Genomic DNA, 14,126 nt, shown 5'->3' with positions numbered 1-14,126 from the left:
AACTCTTATCTTCAATAAACCACTTGAAAACCGGAAGTGGCACTGAGGCTCAAGCGGTAGAGCGCTCCCCTTGAGCTGAAGAGAGCAGGGACAGCACCCAAGCCCAGAGTTCAAGCCCCACGACCGACCAAAAAAAAAAGGCCTCACAGACTTTCCTACTCTGGCTTTGAACTACGATCCTTAAGTCTCAGCTTCCTAAGTAGCTGGGATGACAGGTGGTAGTCATTAGGACCTGGCTTGAGACTCAATTTCTTATGAAAAAATGATAGGCCTGGTGTAGCTTAGTGGTAGATGGCTTGCCTATGATGCCTGCAGCCCTGGGTTTGATCCTACCCAGTACTCAGCCTATGCGAGCCTACTTGGCTTGGTCTCAGCCTTTGTTCCTGCCTCATCCAGCTCCCTCCTTCTCTGACCACGCAGGCCAGCCTCTTGCAATTACACCCTTGGAACTTCCTCCTTCAGGCCTCAGGGCCTTTTCACCTGCAATTCCCTCAGCCTACAACCATCTGCCTCAAGGAACACCCCACTCCCTCCTTTCCTAGGTCCTGTTAACTCTCACTTTTCCTCAAACAAAACTAATAGCTTCATTAGGAATCTTTCTCTTTCCCTGACCATATTAATTCCATTAGAGGTTTTCAGATCCACATAATTACCCCTCTGTCTGCAACCCTTATGTTGTTTTAATTTTACATTTCTGCGTGTGGCTTTAATTTCTGACTCTCCTATGCATCTTAAAGTTCTGTGAAGCAGGACCCGCGCTCCTCTCCTGGTTCTTCCCCCTCATTGGAGCTTGAGAGCCAAGCATAGTGCCTGGCACAACCCAGGTGCTAATAAACACAGGCTAGATGACGCAGTCAAGTAACCAGGTTTAGGATGAAAGACCAGTTCCACAGTTGGAGACTGGGCCTTGCTGCCAGCCTGGCACTAAAGGACAAAAACTGCAACAACAAAATGCAAAGCAGTATGTGTGGTAGTTCAAAACAACCCAAAGGAGCTGGGTATTAATACTTCAAGCCTCTGTAATCCCAGCTACTCAAGGGTCCTGGTTCAAAGCCAGTCTGGGCAGATAAATCTGAGAGACTTGCAAAAAGCTGAAGGTGGAGGTATGATTCAAGTGGTATATGTCTAGCCTTGAGCAGAAAAAGCTAAGCAAGAGCATGGGGCCCTGAATTCAAGCCCTAATATGGGACACGCACATACTACTTGTGCACGAATACATACACACACAACACAATAAAAGGCCTGGCAGAATGTGCTTAGCATAAGAAAGGCCCTGAGTTTTATCACCAACACTGTAAAGAAATATTGAGAGACAAAGAGAAGAGAAGCAAAGGGAAGGGATAAAAAGAGGGAGAGAGGGGAGGAAGGGAGCAAGGGAAAGAAAAAGAGAAATGAAGGAAGGGAAAGGAAAGAAAAGAAAAAGAGAAGCAAGCAAGCAAGCAGGGCACCGGTGGCTCATGCCTATAATCCAAGCTACTCAGGAGGATAAAATCTGAGGATCCTGGTTTGAAGTCAGGCCCAGCAGAAAAGTCCCCTTGAGACTGCAATCTCTAATTAACCACTCAAAAGCCAGAAGTGGGAGCTGTGGCTCAAAGTGGTAGAGTGCTAGCCTTAAGCAAAAGAGCTCAGGGACAGCACTGAGGCCCTGAGTTCAAGCCCAATGACCAATGAAAGAAGAAAGAAAGAAAGACAGACAGAGAAAAAAGAGAGAGAGGGAAAGGAAGGGAAAGAAAGGAAGGAAGGAAAAAAGAAGAGAAAAGAGGTTAAGAGGAAAAAGATTCTTAGAGTACAGCAAAGGGAGGCAACCACCAGAGAGGCCAGCAGGGATGGGGTGAAAGGGTGTCATTGCTTTGTGCCCTGGCCCTCCCCACTCTCTTCCCCACTCTCTTCTCTCTTCCTTCCCCACAGCCCCTCCTCCTCAGCTCTGCCCCAGGAGCCGGGCTGGTTTATTTTCCTTGGGAAGGCTTCCTGAAAGGGGAGCCTGGTTTTCCTGACACATGAAAAGTGTCTCAGACTGCCATCTGACCCTTCCTGCGGAGTCCCAGCTCCAGGGAGTTTGTTTGACAAGCAGTCACACACGTGGACACGAGCCGACATCCAGGCACATGGCACACACATGCACCCAGGAACCCCAGGATGAGTGTGTGCCCACAGACAGGTATGCACACACATAGGAGAAGATGCCGGCGGCCACATCCAACCTACGCACATCCCCTGCATGAGTGCCCAGTGTCTGCACTTGTACACTCCATATATAACCTTATTCCAAATGCCTGAGTGTGCTCGCCACCCCTTCACTGGGTCGACAGGGGCTAAAGAACTACAGTGATGGACGTGTGGTATGCATGGCAATGTGGCTGCCGTGGCCCAGGGCCAGCTACAGCTTCTCTCTGAGTCAGAAGAAGAAACTTCTGGGCCAGAGACCACCCAGTGTGGTGGAGTGGTCCTCCCTGCCTGTGGGTAGGAGTGGGGGGGGGCGGAGTGTTTGTATCCTCAGGGCCTCTGACTTTAGGCTGCTTTGGAGTCAGGCACGGGCCATCTGCGTGTCCATAGAGGGCTCTTAGGAATCAGGGCTCTCCTTTCTGCACTGCTCATGTGTGCACGTGCGCACAGACACACACGCCCGACCTGGCCTAGTTATATTGGCCCCAGGCCCCAGAGCTCCTGCGTAGGTCACATAGAGCTCAGGGACTGCTCTGGCCTTACAAAGATTCTGGCAGCATAAGCTCAACACCTACCATGTAATATCTGCCAGGTATCTCAGGTATAGTATCTCATTTAATTCCTCTTGTAAAGAATTTTCTATCATTTTTTTAGGAAGGGAAGCATTGAAGCTGGCGGGGGGGGGGGTCTCCAGAAACTTGCTCCATTCACAGAGCTGGGGTTTGGTCCCAAGTCTATGGTCTTGAATAACTTGCTATTGAAAACAGAGTTGAGTTTTGTACAACATCCTAACGTATTGTCAGCATTTAGGGAGTGTTTGAAAATTCAATTTTCCTTCTCCTTAAGGTTCCCTTATAAAGAAAAGGCATGTGCGCACAGCAGGGCCAGGCAGAGCAGCAGAAGTAGATAGAAGGCAGCCCTCCCAGCTCCCCAGCCCCCAAGCCCAATCCTCTCTTAGGTTCCCCCATCCCAGATGGGGGCTGGAGAGGACTGGAATGTCCCCACCCACCACATGTCCTCCTTCTCTGTGATGTCCCGGAAAAGGAGGCATTCCCAGACTCCCAGACAGAAGGAAGAAGGGAAAGGGCTGGGGAAGGCAGGGGGAGGGGCCATCATACACTGAAGCCTTTGTGGGGTTCCCAAGCGGCTAGGTGGAAACACTTCATATATCAAGTGTGTCCCTCCCTGGGGAGGCGGGGCAGGAGGGAGGGAGGAGAGGCTGAGTGGTCCAGCCAGGCTAAGGGGCCTGAAATAGGAAACACTCCTCTGTAACCTGAGTTGGCTGAGAGGGGGCCTCCAGAACCTTTCTTGGGGGACCAACTCGTTCTGGGCTTCTGAGAGCTCCACTCAGAGCCTTTGAATCCCCTTCTCTAGGCCTCTGTTTATTCAGGGGGCAGAAACATGCCCCTCCCACTCCTTCCAGAACCCTGTGCTCTGTCTGCCAGCCTCTATTCCCTTCCCCACACCCCACTCCCTACTCCCTAACTCCCTGCTCCTCCTCAGCCAGCTCTCCCCAAATCCTCCATCCATCACTAAAATCATCATGCACTTCCTCCTGTCTTCTTGTATTTATTTTTTCATTCATTTGTTTAATTAATTTGAGGATGGGACTCAGAGTCTCTCATACGTCAGGCAAGCACTTTATCAGTGAATTATAACCACCCTCCCCAGTCCCCTCTATGTTCAACATCCCCCCCTTTGTCTGAAGTATGGGGGAGTAGGTACAGAAGTTTGAACTCAGAGATTTAAATTTGCTAGGCAGGTGCTCTACTCTTTGACCCATGTCCCCAGCTATTTTTACTTTGGTTATTTATCAAGTAGGGTTTCTTCTTTCCAACTTGAACCAGCCAGCAGAATGGCTCCTGAAAAAAGGTGGTGAGCCAGACACTGGTTGCTCACTCCTGTAATCCTAGCTACTCAGAAGGCTGAGATCTGAGGATTGAGGTTCAAAGCCAGCCTGGGCAGGAAAGTCTGTGAAACTCTTATCTCCAACAAACCACTAGAAAACTGGAAGTGGCACTGTGGCTCAAGTGGTAGAGGGCTTGCTGAAGAGCGCAGGGACAGCGCCCAAGAGTTCAAGCCCCAGGACCGACCAAAAAAAAAAAAAAAGAAGGGTGGTGAGAAGAATAAAAGCCATTCTGCCATGAACAAGGTCATGACCCAAGAATATACTATCAACATTCACAAGCACATCCATGGAGTGGGCCTTTTGGTAGGTCATGGGGCTTGAATGCTGAGCCTAGGCACTGTCTCTGAGCTCTTCAACTCAAAGCGAGTGCCCTACCACTTGAGCCATAGCATCACTTCCAGTTTTCTGGTGGTTAATTGGAGATGAGTCTCACAGACTTTGCTGCCCGAGTTGGCTTTGAACCACAATCCTCAGATCTCAGCCTCCTGAGTAGCTAAGATTACATGCATAAGCCACCAGTGTCCGACTGGAGTGGACTTTAAAAAGCATGTTCCTCATGCACTCAGAGAAAAGTGGAAGTTTATCATGAAGGAGATGGGGACTCCAGATGTGTGCATTGATACCAGGCTCAACAAAGCTGTCTGAGCCAAAGTAGTAAGGAATGTCTCCTATCGGATCCACGTGTGGTTATTCAGAAATGGAAATGAGAATGAAGACTCACCAAACAAGCTCTATATTTTGGTAACCTATGTCTCTGTTACCACATTAAAAAAATCTACAGACGGTCAATGTGGATGAGAACCAGTGAGTGTCAAATAAAACTATAAAATTGCAACAAAAATCAATTGAAATATGTAATCTAAAATCTTAATAAAACTTGGATTTGATTTTTTAAAAAAATCAAGTCAGGTTTCATATTTTTCTCTAGGCCAGCCCGACCACCATCCTATTTATATCTCCCATGTAGCTGGGATGACAGGTGCATGCCACCACACTCAGATGAGGTTTGGGTACTTTTTTACTGAGTCAGCCTTCAATCATGATCCTCTTCCTGATATCTACTTCCAGAGTAGTTGGAATTAGAGGCATGTACCACTACATCTGGCATTCTCCTGTCTTCTTTCCCCTTGTCTGTTGAATCTCTGAGACCCTGATTTCCACATGTCTGCTCTGGGATGCTAGCTTAGTGTCTCCCAAGTTTGGACAGGATTCCTGCCTCTGTCCCACTCCACCCTTAATTCATGCCCCTAACCCAGCCAATACCATGACCTAGACTATGCTGACGAGTGACTATCCTTGTGACTCTTGTAATAAACATGACTGGAGTGGTGACTTTGGAAAAGACTTTCAGATGTCAGCCTCCTGAGTAGCTAGGACTAGAGGCATGAGCCACTAGAGCCTAGCTTTGATTACTTTTTTTTCCCCCTTGGATAGTCGTGGGGTTTGAACTCACTCAGGGCCTGGGTGGTGTCCCTGAGCTGTTTCTCTCAAGGCTTGCACTCTACCACTTTGAGCCACCGTTCCACTTCTGGCTTTCTGGTGGTTAATTGAAGATAAGGATCTCACAGACTTTCCTGCCCGGGCTGGCTTTGAACTGTGATCCTCAGATCTCAGCCTCCTGAGAAGCTGGGATTACAGGCATTAACCACCAGCTCCTAGCCTAATTTTTATTTATTTAATTTTTTTGTAGGTCATGGGGCCTGAACTCTGGGCCTGGGCACTGTCCCTCAGCTCTTCAGCTCAGGGCTAGCACCCTACAACTTGAGCCACAGCACCACTTCCGGCTTTTTCTGCTTATGTGGTGCTGAGGAATCAAACCCAGGCCCTCATGTATGCAAGACAAGCACTCTACCACTGAGCCACCTTCCTAGCCCATAATTTTTATTTTTAAATACTACATTTCAATATTAGTTATTTTTGTAACTGAATTTTGGACTCTCTACTTTCGTACCTTAGGCCTCATTAGATTTACTCTAGGTCTGGCTCTCTCCTGATTTCCCCAGAATTCCCTATGCACTTGACCTCAGCTAGTCCCAAAGGCCTGCAGAGCTGCTTCCCCCATCCATTCTCCTGAAGCTGACCAACCTGCCCGGATATATTTGTTGGGATGAGAGTGGATGGAGGTTAGCTATCTCCTAAGCAGTGAAGGTTGAAAGTAGGCAGGTAAGACATTCTCCTAGTGCTACAAAGAGCAGGAAGAAAACTGCTAATGTAAAGAGAAAGTGGGAAGGCCAGAGATTAGACAGTACCACCTTGCTGCCCACAGAGCTCTATAGTCCTCATGAAGGTAGATTCATCAAGGAAACATGAAAGGATATTTATCTTCTTTTTAAATTTTTTTTTTTGGGTCCGGTCGTGGGGCCTGAACTCTGGGCTTGGGCACTGTCCCTCAGCTCTTCAGCTCAAGGATAGCGCTCTACCACTTGAGCCACAGCGCCACTTCCGGCTTTTTTCTTTTTGCTTATGTGGTGCTGAGGAATCGAACCCAGGGCCTCGAGCATGCAAGGCAAGCTCTCTACCACTGAGCCACCTTCCCAGCCCTTCTTTTTAAAATTTTTACTTTTACTTTTTTTTTTCTTTCATTCTGTGCTAGTACTGAGATTGAACTCAGGGCCTCATGTTTTCCTTTAGCTTTTTTGCTCAAGGATGGCACTCTACCACTTAAGCTACACTTCTACTTCTGGAGGTTTTTTGTTTGTTTGTTTTTTTGTCAGTTATAGGGCTTGAATTTGGAGCCTGGATGCTGTCCCTGCACTCTTTTGCTCAAGGCTAGGGCTCAAATGCTTAGAGCCACAGTGCCATTTCCATTTTTCTAATGGTTTATTGGAGATAAGGTTCTCACGGACTTTTCCTGCCCGGGTTGGCTTTGAACCATGATCCTCAGATCTCAGCCTCCTGAGTATCTATGATTACAGGTGTGAGCCACCCGCATCAGGCTGTGAGACACTTATCTTCAATAAACAACTAGAAAATTAGAGGGAGAGAGAGAGAGAGAGAGGGAGGGAGAGAGAGGGAGAGAGAGAGGGAGAGGGAGGGGGGAGAGAGAGAGAGATTCAGACCTTTTCCTATTGACCCATGAAATGGAGTATAGTTGAGTCCACTCTTAGTCTAATTCATCTCTCCCAACTGGGTCCCCATTCTTTGCAACACCTCTAAAACATTTTCCAGTGGGAGAAACTAACAGATGGCTTCTTGTGCACTAAAAGTTCCCTTTGTCTGGGACACAGAGAGAGCAGGTGGCCAGTGAAGCAGGCAGGAAGCTCCCCTCCTCTCTGAGTGCTCACCCCGAGGCACTGGGAATGGTTATAGGAAAGAGAGAATCTGCTAGAACCTGTAGAAACTCACAGGAAAGAAAGGTACAGAAGTCAGAGCCAAATGGGCCAAATGGAAGAAGCCTGGTACCGGGTTCAGCTAATCAGGTGAAAAGAAGGGGAGGGAGAGCCCAAAGTAGAAGGGGCATTCAGGTGTGGAAGGAGCCAGGGACCAGCCCACCAGTCAAGATACAGCTGCTAGAATGTCAAGGAGGCGAGTGAAGAGCTGTTTGCTTGGACTGTAAAAGGAGGGCTGGATGGCAGAGAGGGGCAGTATGGCTTTGACATCCAGGAGTCCAGGCTGAAAGGTCTGGCATGAGTTTGAGGGGAATGGAGGCTTCTCTACAGGACCCAGAGTACAAGAGGCAACCTCATTTCTGCCCACCTAATGCTCCAGGAGAAGGCAGGCAGGAGACAGTCACCTAGAGGCAATTGCCATGGAAATCATCTTTCCTTGCTCCCAACCTAGTGTCCTTAAAATTCAAGTGCCCTAGCAGCCCCTCCCGTCCCACACCCCCAGCCAGGAACAGCAGAGCCATCTCTGAAATAAACACCATGTAAGAACAACAACCCCCAGAAACTCCAAAGGAGCTTTGATGTTAAGGCCAAGGATTTTGACTAAACAAACTGGAAGCGATTTAGGCTAAGGAAAGCTGGGCAGCTGCTCTGGGGAATTGAATCAGGCTGCCACGGATGGGGGACTCTCATCTACACCCATACCCCATCCCTCCTTTCCCTATCCAATCAGTCACTTGGGACCTCAGAGACCAGTCCACAGAGACCAAGTATGTGTATCTCTAATTTGTTTCCTTCCTTGCTCCCTGGACCATCATCTAAGGACACCATGGCTATCCAGCCAATGCTTTGTAGAATCATCACTGTCCCCTCTAGGGGCAGTCCAATGACTCTAGGAATTCGTTACTATGTTCCAGAATCCAGTGGCAGTTGTACCTCAGGCAGGTGAGATAGATTATATTCAACACATTTGTGGAATGCACAAATGAATTCTCAGTAGAAGGAATCATGGGGAATAAATGACCCTGCTCTATCATATGACTCAGTTTCCTGTGTACAAAGGTAATACCGAGGTCATAGGTAGTTTACACACACACACACACACACAGCAATGTAAAAATGTATGTATCTGGGCACTACTATAATTCCAACATCTGGAGGGAAAGGCAGGAAGATCTTGAGTTTTAGGCCAACATAAAAAGACTATTAAACAAAACAAAGCATAAACAAAAAAAAATCATCTAGGCGCTTATGCCTAGCTCCTCAGGAGGCTGAGATCTAAGAATTACAATTCACAGCCAACCCAAGCAGGAAAGTCCATGAGACTTTTTCTCCAACGAACCTAGTAACATGTTGGAAATGAAGTGTGGCTCAATGATAGAATCCTAGTCTTGAACTAAAAAGCCAAAGGACAGTGCTTAGACCCTGAGCTCAAGCCCCACACACACGCACATGTGTATATATACATACAAACACAAAGTGGGGTTCAGGATGCAGCTTAAAGACAGTCACATTTAACATCAGCAAGGTCATGAGTATGGGCCCACACACTGAAAAAAAAAGAAACAACAACAAAACTCAAAATCCTGCATGAGAAGGTAGCCAGCCTGGGATCTAACATGTAGCAAAAAAAGTACATAAAATTTACATAGAAGAAATCCGTGTAGTGGAGTTAGAGGAAAGGGCTAGATTCTCCTTCCAGGGTGAAGACTGAGGCAGGAAGGCCACAAGAGGTGCCTCCCCTGCCCAGCCTGGGGAGCTTAGAGAAAGCTGAACCATTCTGGAATTGTTTCCCTTCTTCAGAGGGAGGGGGAAACAAAGACTTTAGCTATACCTTTAAAAGAGTCCCTCTGCCCTGCACATAGGTCTCCTTTATGGGCTCTGACTGTACTAGGAATGTCTCCTATTGCACCCTAAAGACCTTCCTGTTTTGTTTCGCTTTTTTAATCTTAATTATTGTTTTACATTTAATCACCAAGTCTTGAGTAACTAGATCCTAAAAGGCTGATGAGGTCTATCTAAGCTGGACTGAATCTCACAAAAAACAACAAAAGAAACCAGTAGACCCCCCTCACTCCCAGAGGCTCAGACACATGCTTACATATTTCCTTACACATACACATCATGCTGAGTCCAAGACAGTAACAAAGAAGGAACAAGGTACACAGGCATGCTGTGCTAACACACCTGCACATGCACGCTGTTTCAATCACCAACGTGTACACATTCACACACATTCAGGCACACATTTATGTCCTAGAAAACCCCAACAATCAGCACACATGCTTACACACACACACACACACAAACACACTCAGGAGGTCTGATGATTGTATTTCAAATTTCACTTCCCAATCCAAGCTCAAAAAAAAATCTGTCTCCAATTATCTGGCCTACGTTGGGAGCCACAGGAAATCCGGGGCTGCTTCTGTCCTCTGGGGGAGCACCAGGATTTCAGCCATTTCCCCATTTGGGGAAACAAACCCTTCTCCCATGGCCTGCCTTTCTTAGCCTTCAAGTCAGGGACTGGAGGATGTAGGAAGGAGGAAGGGGAGGTGGGACAGAGGTGCTGAGCCTAGCCTGAAAACAGCTTGGGGAGTTTGGGAAGCCTGAGACCTCAGCATGAACCTTTCCACTTTCTCCAAAGTACCTGTCATACCTGGAAAGCAATAATGACCTTGGATATCAACTTCATGGGAGTGATAAGGCAGTGTAATGGAACAATCTGAAGACCTGGACTTACAGATTGACAGTGAGCCAGAGGCCAGTGATCCTTGGACCCCTTGTTTAGAGATTGGGAGAGAGGGTGGCAGCACTTTGCCAGGGCAGTTGTGAGTGGTCAGGGGCTACTGCCTGGGGATCTGGTAAAATAGTTTCTTATTATTTTGGTTAAGTTCTTCCAACAGATGGAAGTTCTCAGAGATCAAACTAGTCTTCCCTTCAAACAGAGAGTTGTGGACCATCTTTGAGACATTCCTGTCAGGTCTTGACCCAAGAATCAGTTGAGTGGCCAGCTGGAATTGGAGATAGCAGTAATTCAGCAGCTCTATCTTGTGCCCTGGAAGTGGGAAAATCTTGTTTGAGAGCTAGACCTCTATGAACATTCAAAATAGAATCTTTGAACCAGTCACTGATAGATGATTATTATTATGCAGGGCGCCTGTGGCTCACACCTGTAATCCTAGCTACTCAGGAGGCTGAGATCTGAGGATCTTGGTTCAAAGCCAGCCCGGGCAGAAAAGATGATGAGACTCCTATCTCCAATAAACCACTAGAAAACCGGAAGTGCATTGTAGCACAAGTGGTAGAGCGCTGGCCTTGAGCTGAAGAGCTGAGGGACAGCGCCCAGGCCCAGAGTTCAAGCCCCATGACTGACAAAAAATAAATAAATAATCATAGCTACTCAGAAGGTTGAGTGAGATATAGAGGCTTGAGGTTTGTAGCTAAATTGGGTAGAAACATCTGCTAGACTCCACCTCTAAAATAATCAGCAAAATACCAGAAGCATGGAAGCATGGCTCAAATAATAAGCATTCCAGCCTAGCAAGTTTGAATCCTTGAGTTCAAACCCTGGTACCAGCAAAAGAAAACAAAACCCAGAAAATCCAAAGTCAGAGTTGATGCAGTTGATGGAGAAACCTGAGGGGTAAGAAGGGGAGGGGAATGAGAACAAAGGTCAATGTGAGCACCAGAAGATCCAGCAACAGGCCTCAGGGAGGAAGCACATGACCACGGGGTTTCTTAAAGTCCCTGCTTGGTTCTTAGTAACTCCAAAGCCTGGGTTTGGGTCCCTACCATGGGTCAATATAGCCCTAAGCACCAAATTTTCAGGCAGCTCAGATGGCATCTTCTCCCATGGGAAGCACAAAAATAAGTTTCTTCCTATCTGAAGGCTCATAATGCATAATCTTCACACATGTAGGCTTCTCAATGTGAGGCTAAAAAAAAGTTTGAAATAGGAATTAGGAGGTCCTAACTTCACATGTCCAGTACTCTTCAGAGGGTTACTCTCAGTCCCAGTGAGCAGACTCCTCTGAAGGCTGAGCTTGAGGACTCCTTCCAGACTGTATTGGTGGGAGTGAGTCACAGTCTAACAATGTTATCTGTCAAGTGCTGCCCTGCCCACTCCCTGCTCCCCAAGCTGGTTGTGTCTACAGCCTCCTGCCTTCATGAAGCCTGGATCCTCATGGGTGTTCACCTAGGGTGTTCCTCACCCCTGCAGCCTGTGGAGACAATGCTAGGGGGCTTTTCTGTGCATTCCTCATAGCCCTGGCTACACTCATTACTTTCACTACAGTTGATCTAAAAGGATGTCCAGCCAAAGAGAATGAGAAGAGGTGGACAATGTTGAAACTCAGAGGAATATCTAGAAATCAGGGTATTAAGAATCAGGGCATGGGCTGGGAAGGTGGCTCAGTGGTAGAGCGCTTGCCTTGCATGCAAGAGGCCCTGGGTTCGATTCCTCAGCACCACATAAGCAAAAAGAAAAAAGCCGGAAGTGGCGCTGTGGCTCAAGTGGTAGAACGCTAGCCTTGAGCTGAAGAGCTGAGGGACAGCGCCCAGGCCCAGAGTTCAGGCCCCACGACCGGACCCAAAAAAAAAAAAAAAAGAATCAGGGCAGGGGAAGCAAAAGACAAGGAGATAAGGTGGTGTGTGACAAAGAAGGCCAGGTTGCTATGGTGTTAGATACAAGTTTAAAGTGTTTATATTAAACACTTAGGAACTGGGAAGGTGGCTCAGTGGTAGAGTGATTGCCTTGAATAAATGAGGCCCTGGGTTCGATTCCTCAACATCACAAAAGCAGAAAAAGCCAGAAGTGGGGCTGATGCTCAAGTGGTAGAGTGATAGCCTTTAGCTGAAGAGCTGAGGGACAGCGCCCAGGCCCAGAGTTCAAGCCCCATGACCGACAAAAAAAAGAAAAAGAAAAAAAACTTAAAAACAATTGAATTGGCACTGGGCAGTGGCTCACACCTATAATCCTAGCTACTCAGGAGGCTGATATCTGAGGATTGTGGTTCGAAGCCAGCCCAGGCAGAACAGTCTATGAGACTTTTATCTCAACTAAACTACAAACAAAACAAAACAAAACTGGAAATGGAGGTGTGGCTCAAGTGGTAGAGCACTAGCCTTGAGCACAAAAGCTCAGAAACAGTGCCCAGGCCCAGAGTTCATGCCCAGGAGTGCCAAAATTAAAAAAAGAAAAAGATAAAGATTGAACATTTCAAAAGAATGAACTTGAAAGATGTGGTGGCACATGCCTGTAGTCCCAAGTATTTAGGATTCTGAGGCAGGAGACTACTCAAGCCAGGAGTTCAAGGCCAGCCTGTGCAATATAGTAAGCCCCAATTTCAAAATATAAGTAAAAAGTAGAGCTATGCATGGTAGCACAGGCCTATAATCCCAGCTAATTGGGAGGCTAAGATTGAAAGAATTGAAGTTTGAAGCTAGCCCTGGCAAAAAGTTCATGAGCCTTATCTAACTCAATTAATTGCTGGGCTCAGTGGCACCTGCTGTTATCCCAACTACTTCAGAGACTGAGATCAGGAGGACTTAAGTTTCAGGTATGAGACTCTACCTCAATAAAAGAAGCTAGATGTGATGTAATCTCAATTTATCAAGAAGTGAAAAATAGCCATGCGCCAGTGGCTCATGCCTGTGATCCTAGCTACTCAGGAGGCTGAGATCTGAGGATCACGGTTCAAAGTCAGCCTGGGCAGGAAAGTCCCGGAGACACTTATTTCCAATAAACCACCAGAAAACCAGAAGTGGCGCTGTGGCTCAAGTGGTAGAGCCCTAGCCTTGAGCTGAAAAGCTGAGGGACAATGCCCAGTCCCAGAGTTCAAGCCTCACGACTGAAAAAAAAAAAAAAAGTAGTAAAAAATAGGAGGATCATGGTCTAGGTGCTCACGTGGGCAAAAACTGATGAACAGAGAGAAACAGAAAACAAGAGACACAGAAAGACATCAATAGGAGAGGCAGGGAAGAAGAAAGAGACAGAGAGAGAGGGAGGGAGGGAGGAATGCAAAAGTTTTTTTTCCTTTGGTGCCAGCCTGGGGCTTGAAGTCAGGGCCTGGGCACTGTCCTTGAGTTCATTTTTGCTCAACACTAGTGCTCTACCACTTGAGACACAGTTCCACTTGCAGCTTTTTAGTGATTAATTGGAGATAAGAATTTCTTGGACCTTTCTGCCTGGGGCTGGCTTTGAATTTCAACCTTCAGATCTGAGTCTCCTCAGTAGCTAGCATTACAGGCATGAGCCACCAAGTGCTTGAACTTAAAACTTTTTTTTTTAAAGAGTGTCTAAATGGAAAAAGAAAAGAGTGTATAAGTGGAAGGCAGGGGCATCTGAGGTCACATTGGTTGTATGAGTTGGTGGAGGGATGGATTAGATGTTAGAAGGAACTTGCTGCCTCCAAGTTTGGGCTAAAGTAACAGGTACCTGGGAAGAGGGTGTAGTTGGAATTGGACCTACTCTCAGAGACCCTACCACTCAGAATTAGCCCTACTAGGAGTCCTCAGTCTCTACAATGGACATCCTATCACCTCCACTCCTGATTCAGAAAATAGTCTACCAACAACCTTGAGAGGCACCCACTGCAAGCAGGGTATACATCTATACTTCTTATATCTTTTCAGGTTGGGTTTTGTTTTTAACTCCCACTTTTAATTTATGCTATTGTGACATCTGGGCCTGGGCACTGTCCCTCAGCTCTTCAGCTCAAGGCTAG

General features: G+C 47.0%; 1 pseudogene; it reads left to right on the top strand.

Moving 5' to 3' along the window:
* Positions 1-4,880, top strand: part of LOC105997501 — an 11,307-nt pseudogene extending 6,427 nt beyond the window's left edge.
* The last annotated feature ends 9,246 nt before the right edge of the window (positions 4,881-14,126 follow it).

Source organism: Dipodomys ordii, unplaced genomic scaffold (genome assembly GCF_000151885.1).
Source record: "Dipodomys ordii isolate 6190 unplaced genomic scaffold, Dord_2.0 Scaffold147, whole genome shotgun sequence".
Taxonomy (NCBI): Eukaryota; Metazoa; Chordata; class Mammalia; order Rodentia; family Heteromyidae; genus Dipodomys; species Dipodomys ordii.
This window is presented reverse-complemented; position numbering and strand designations above follow the sequence as displayed.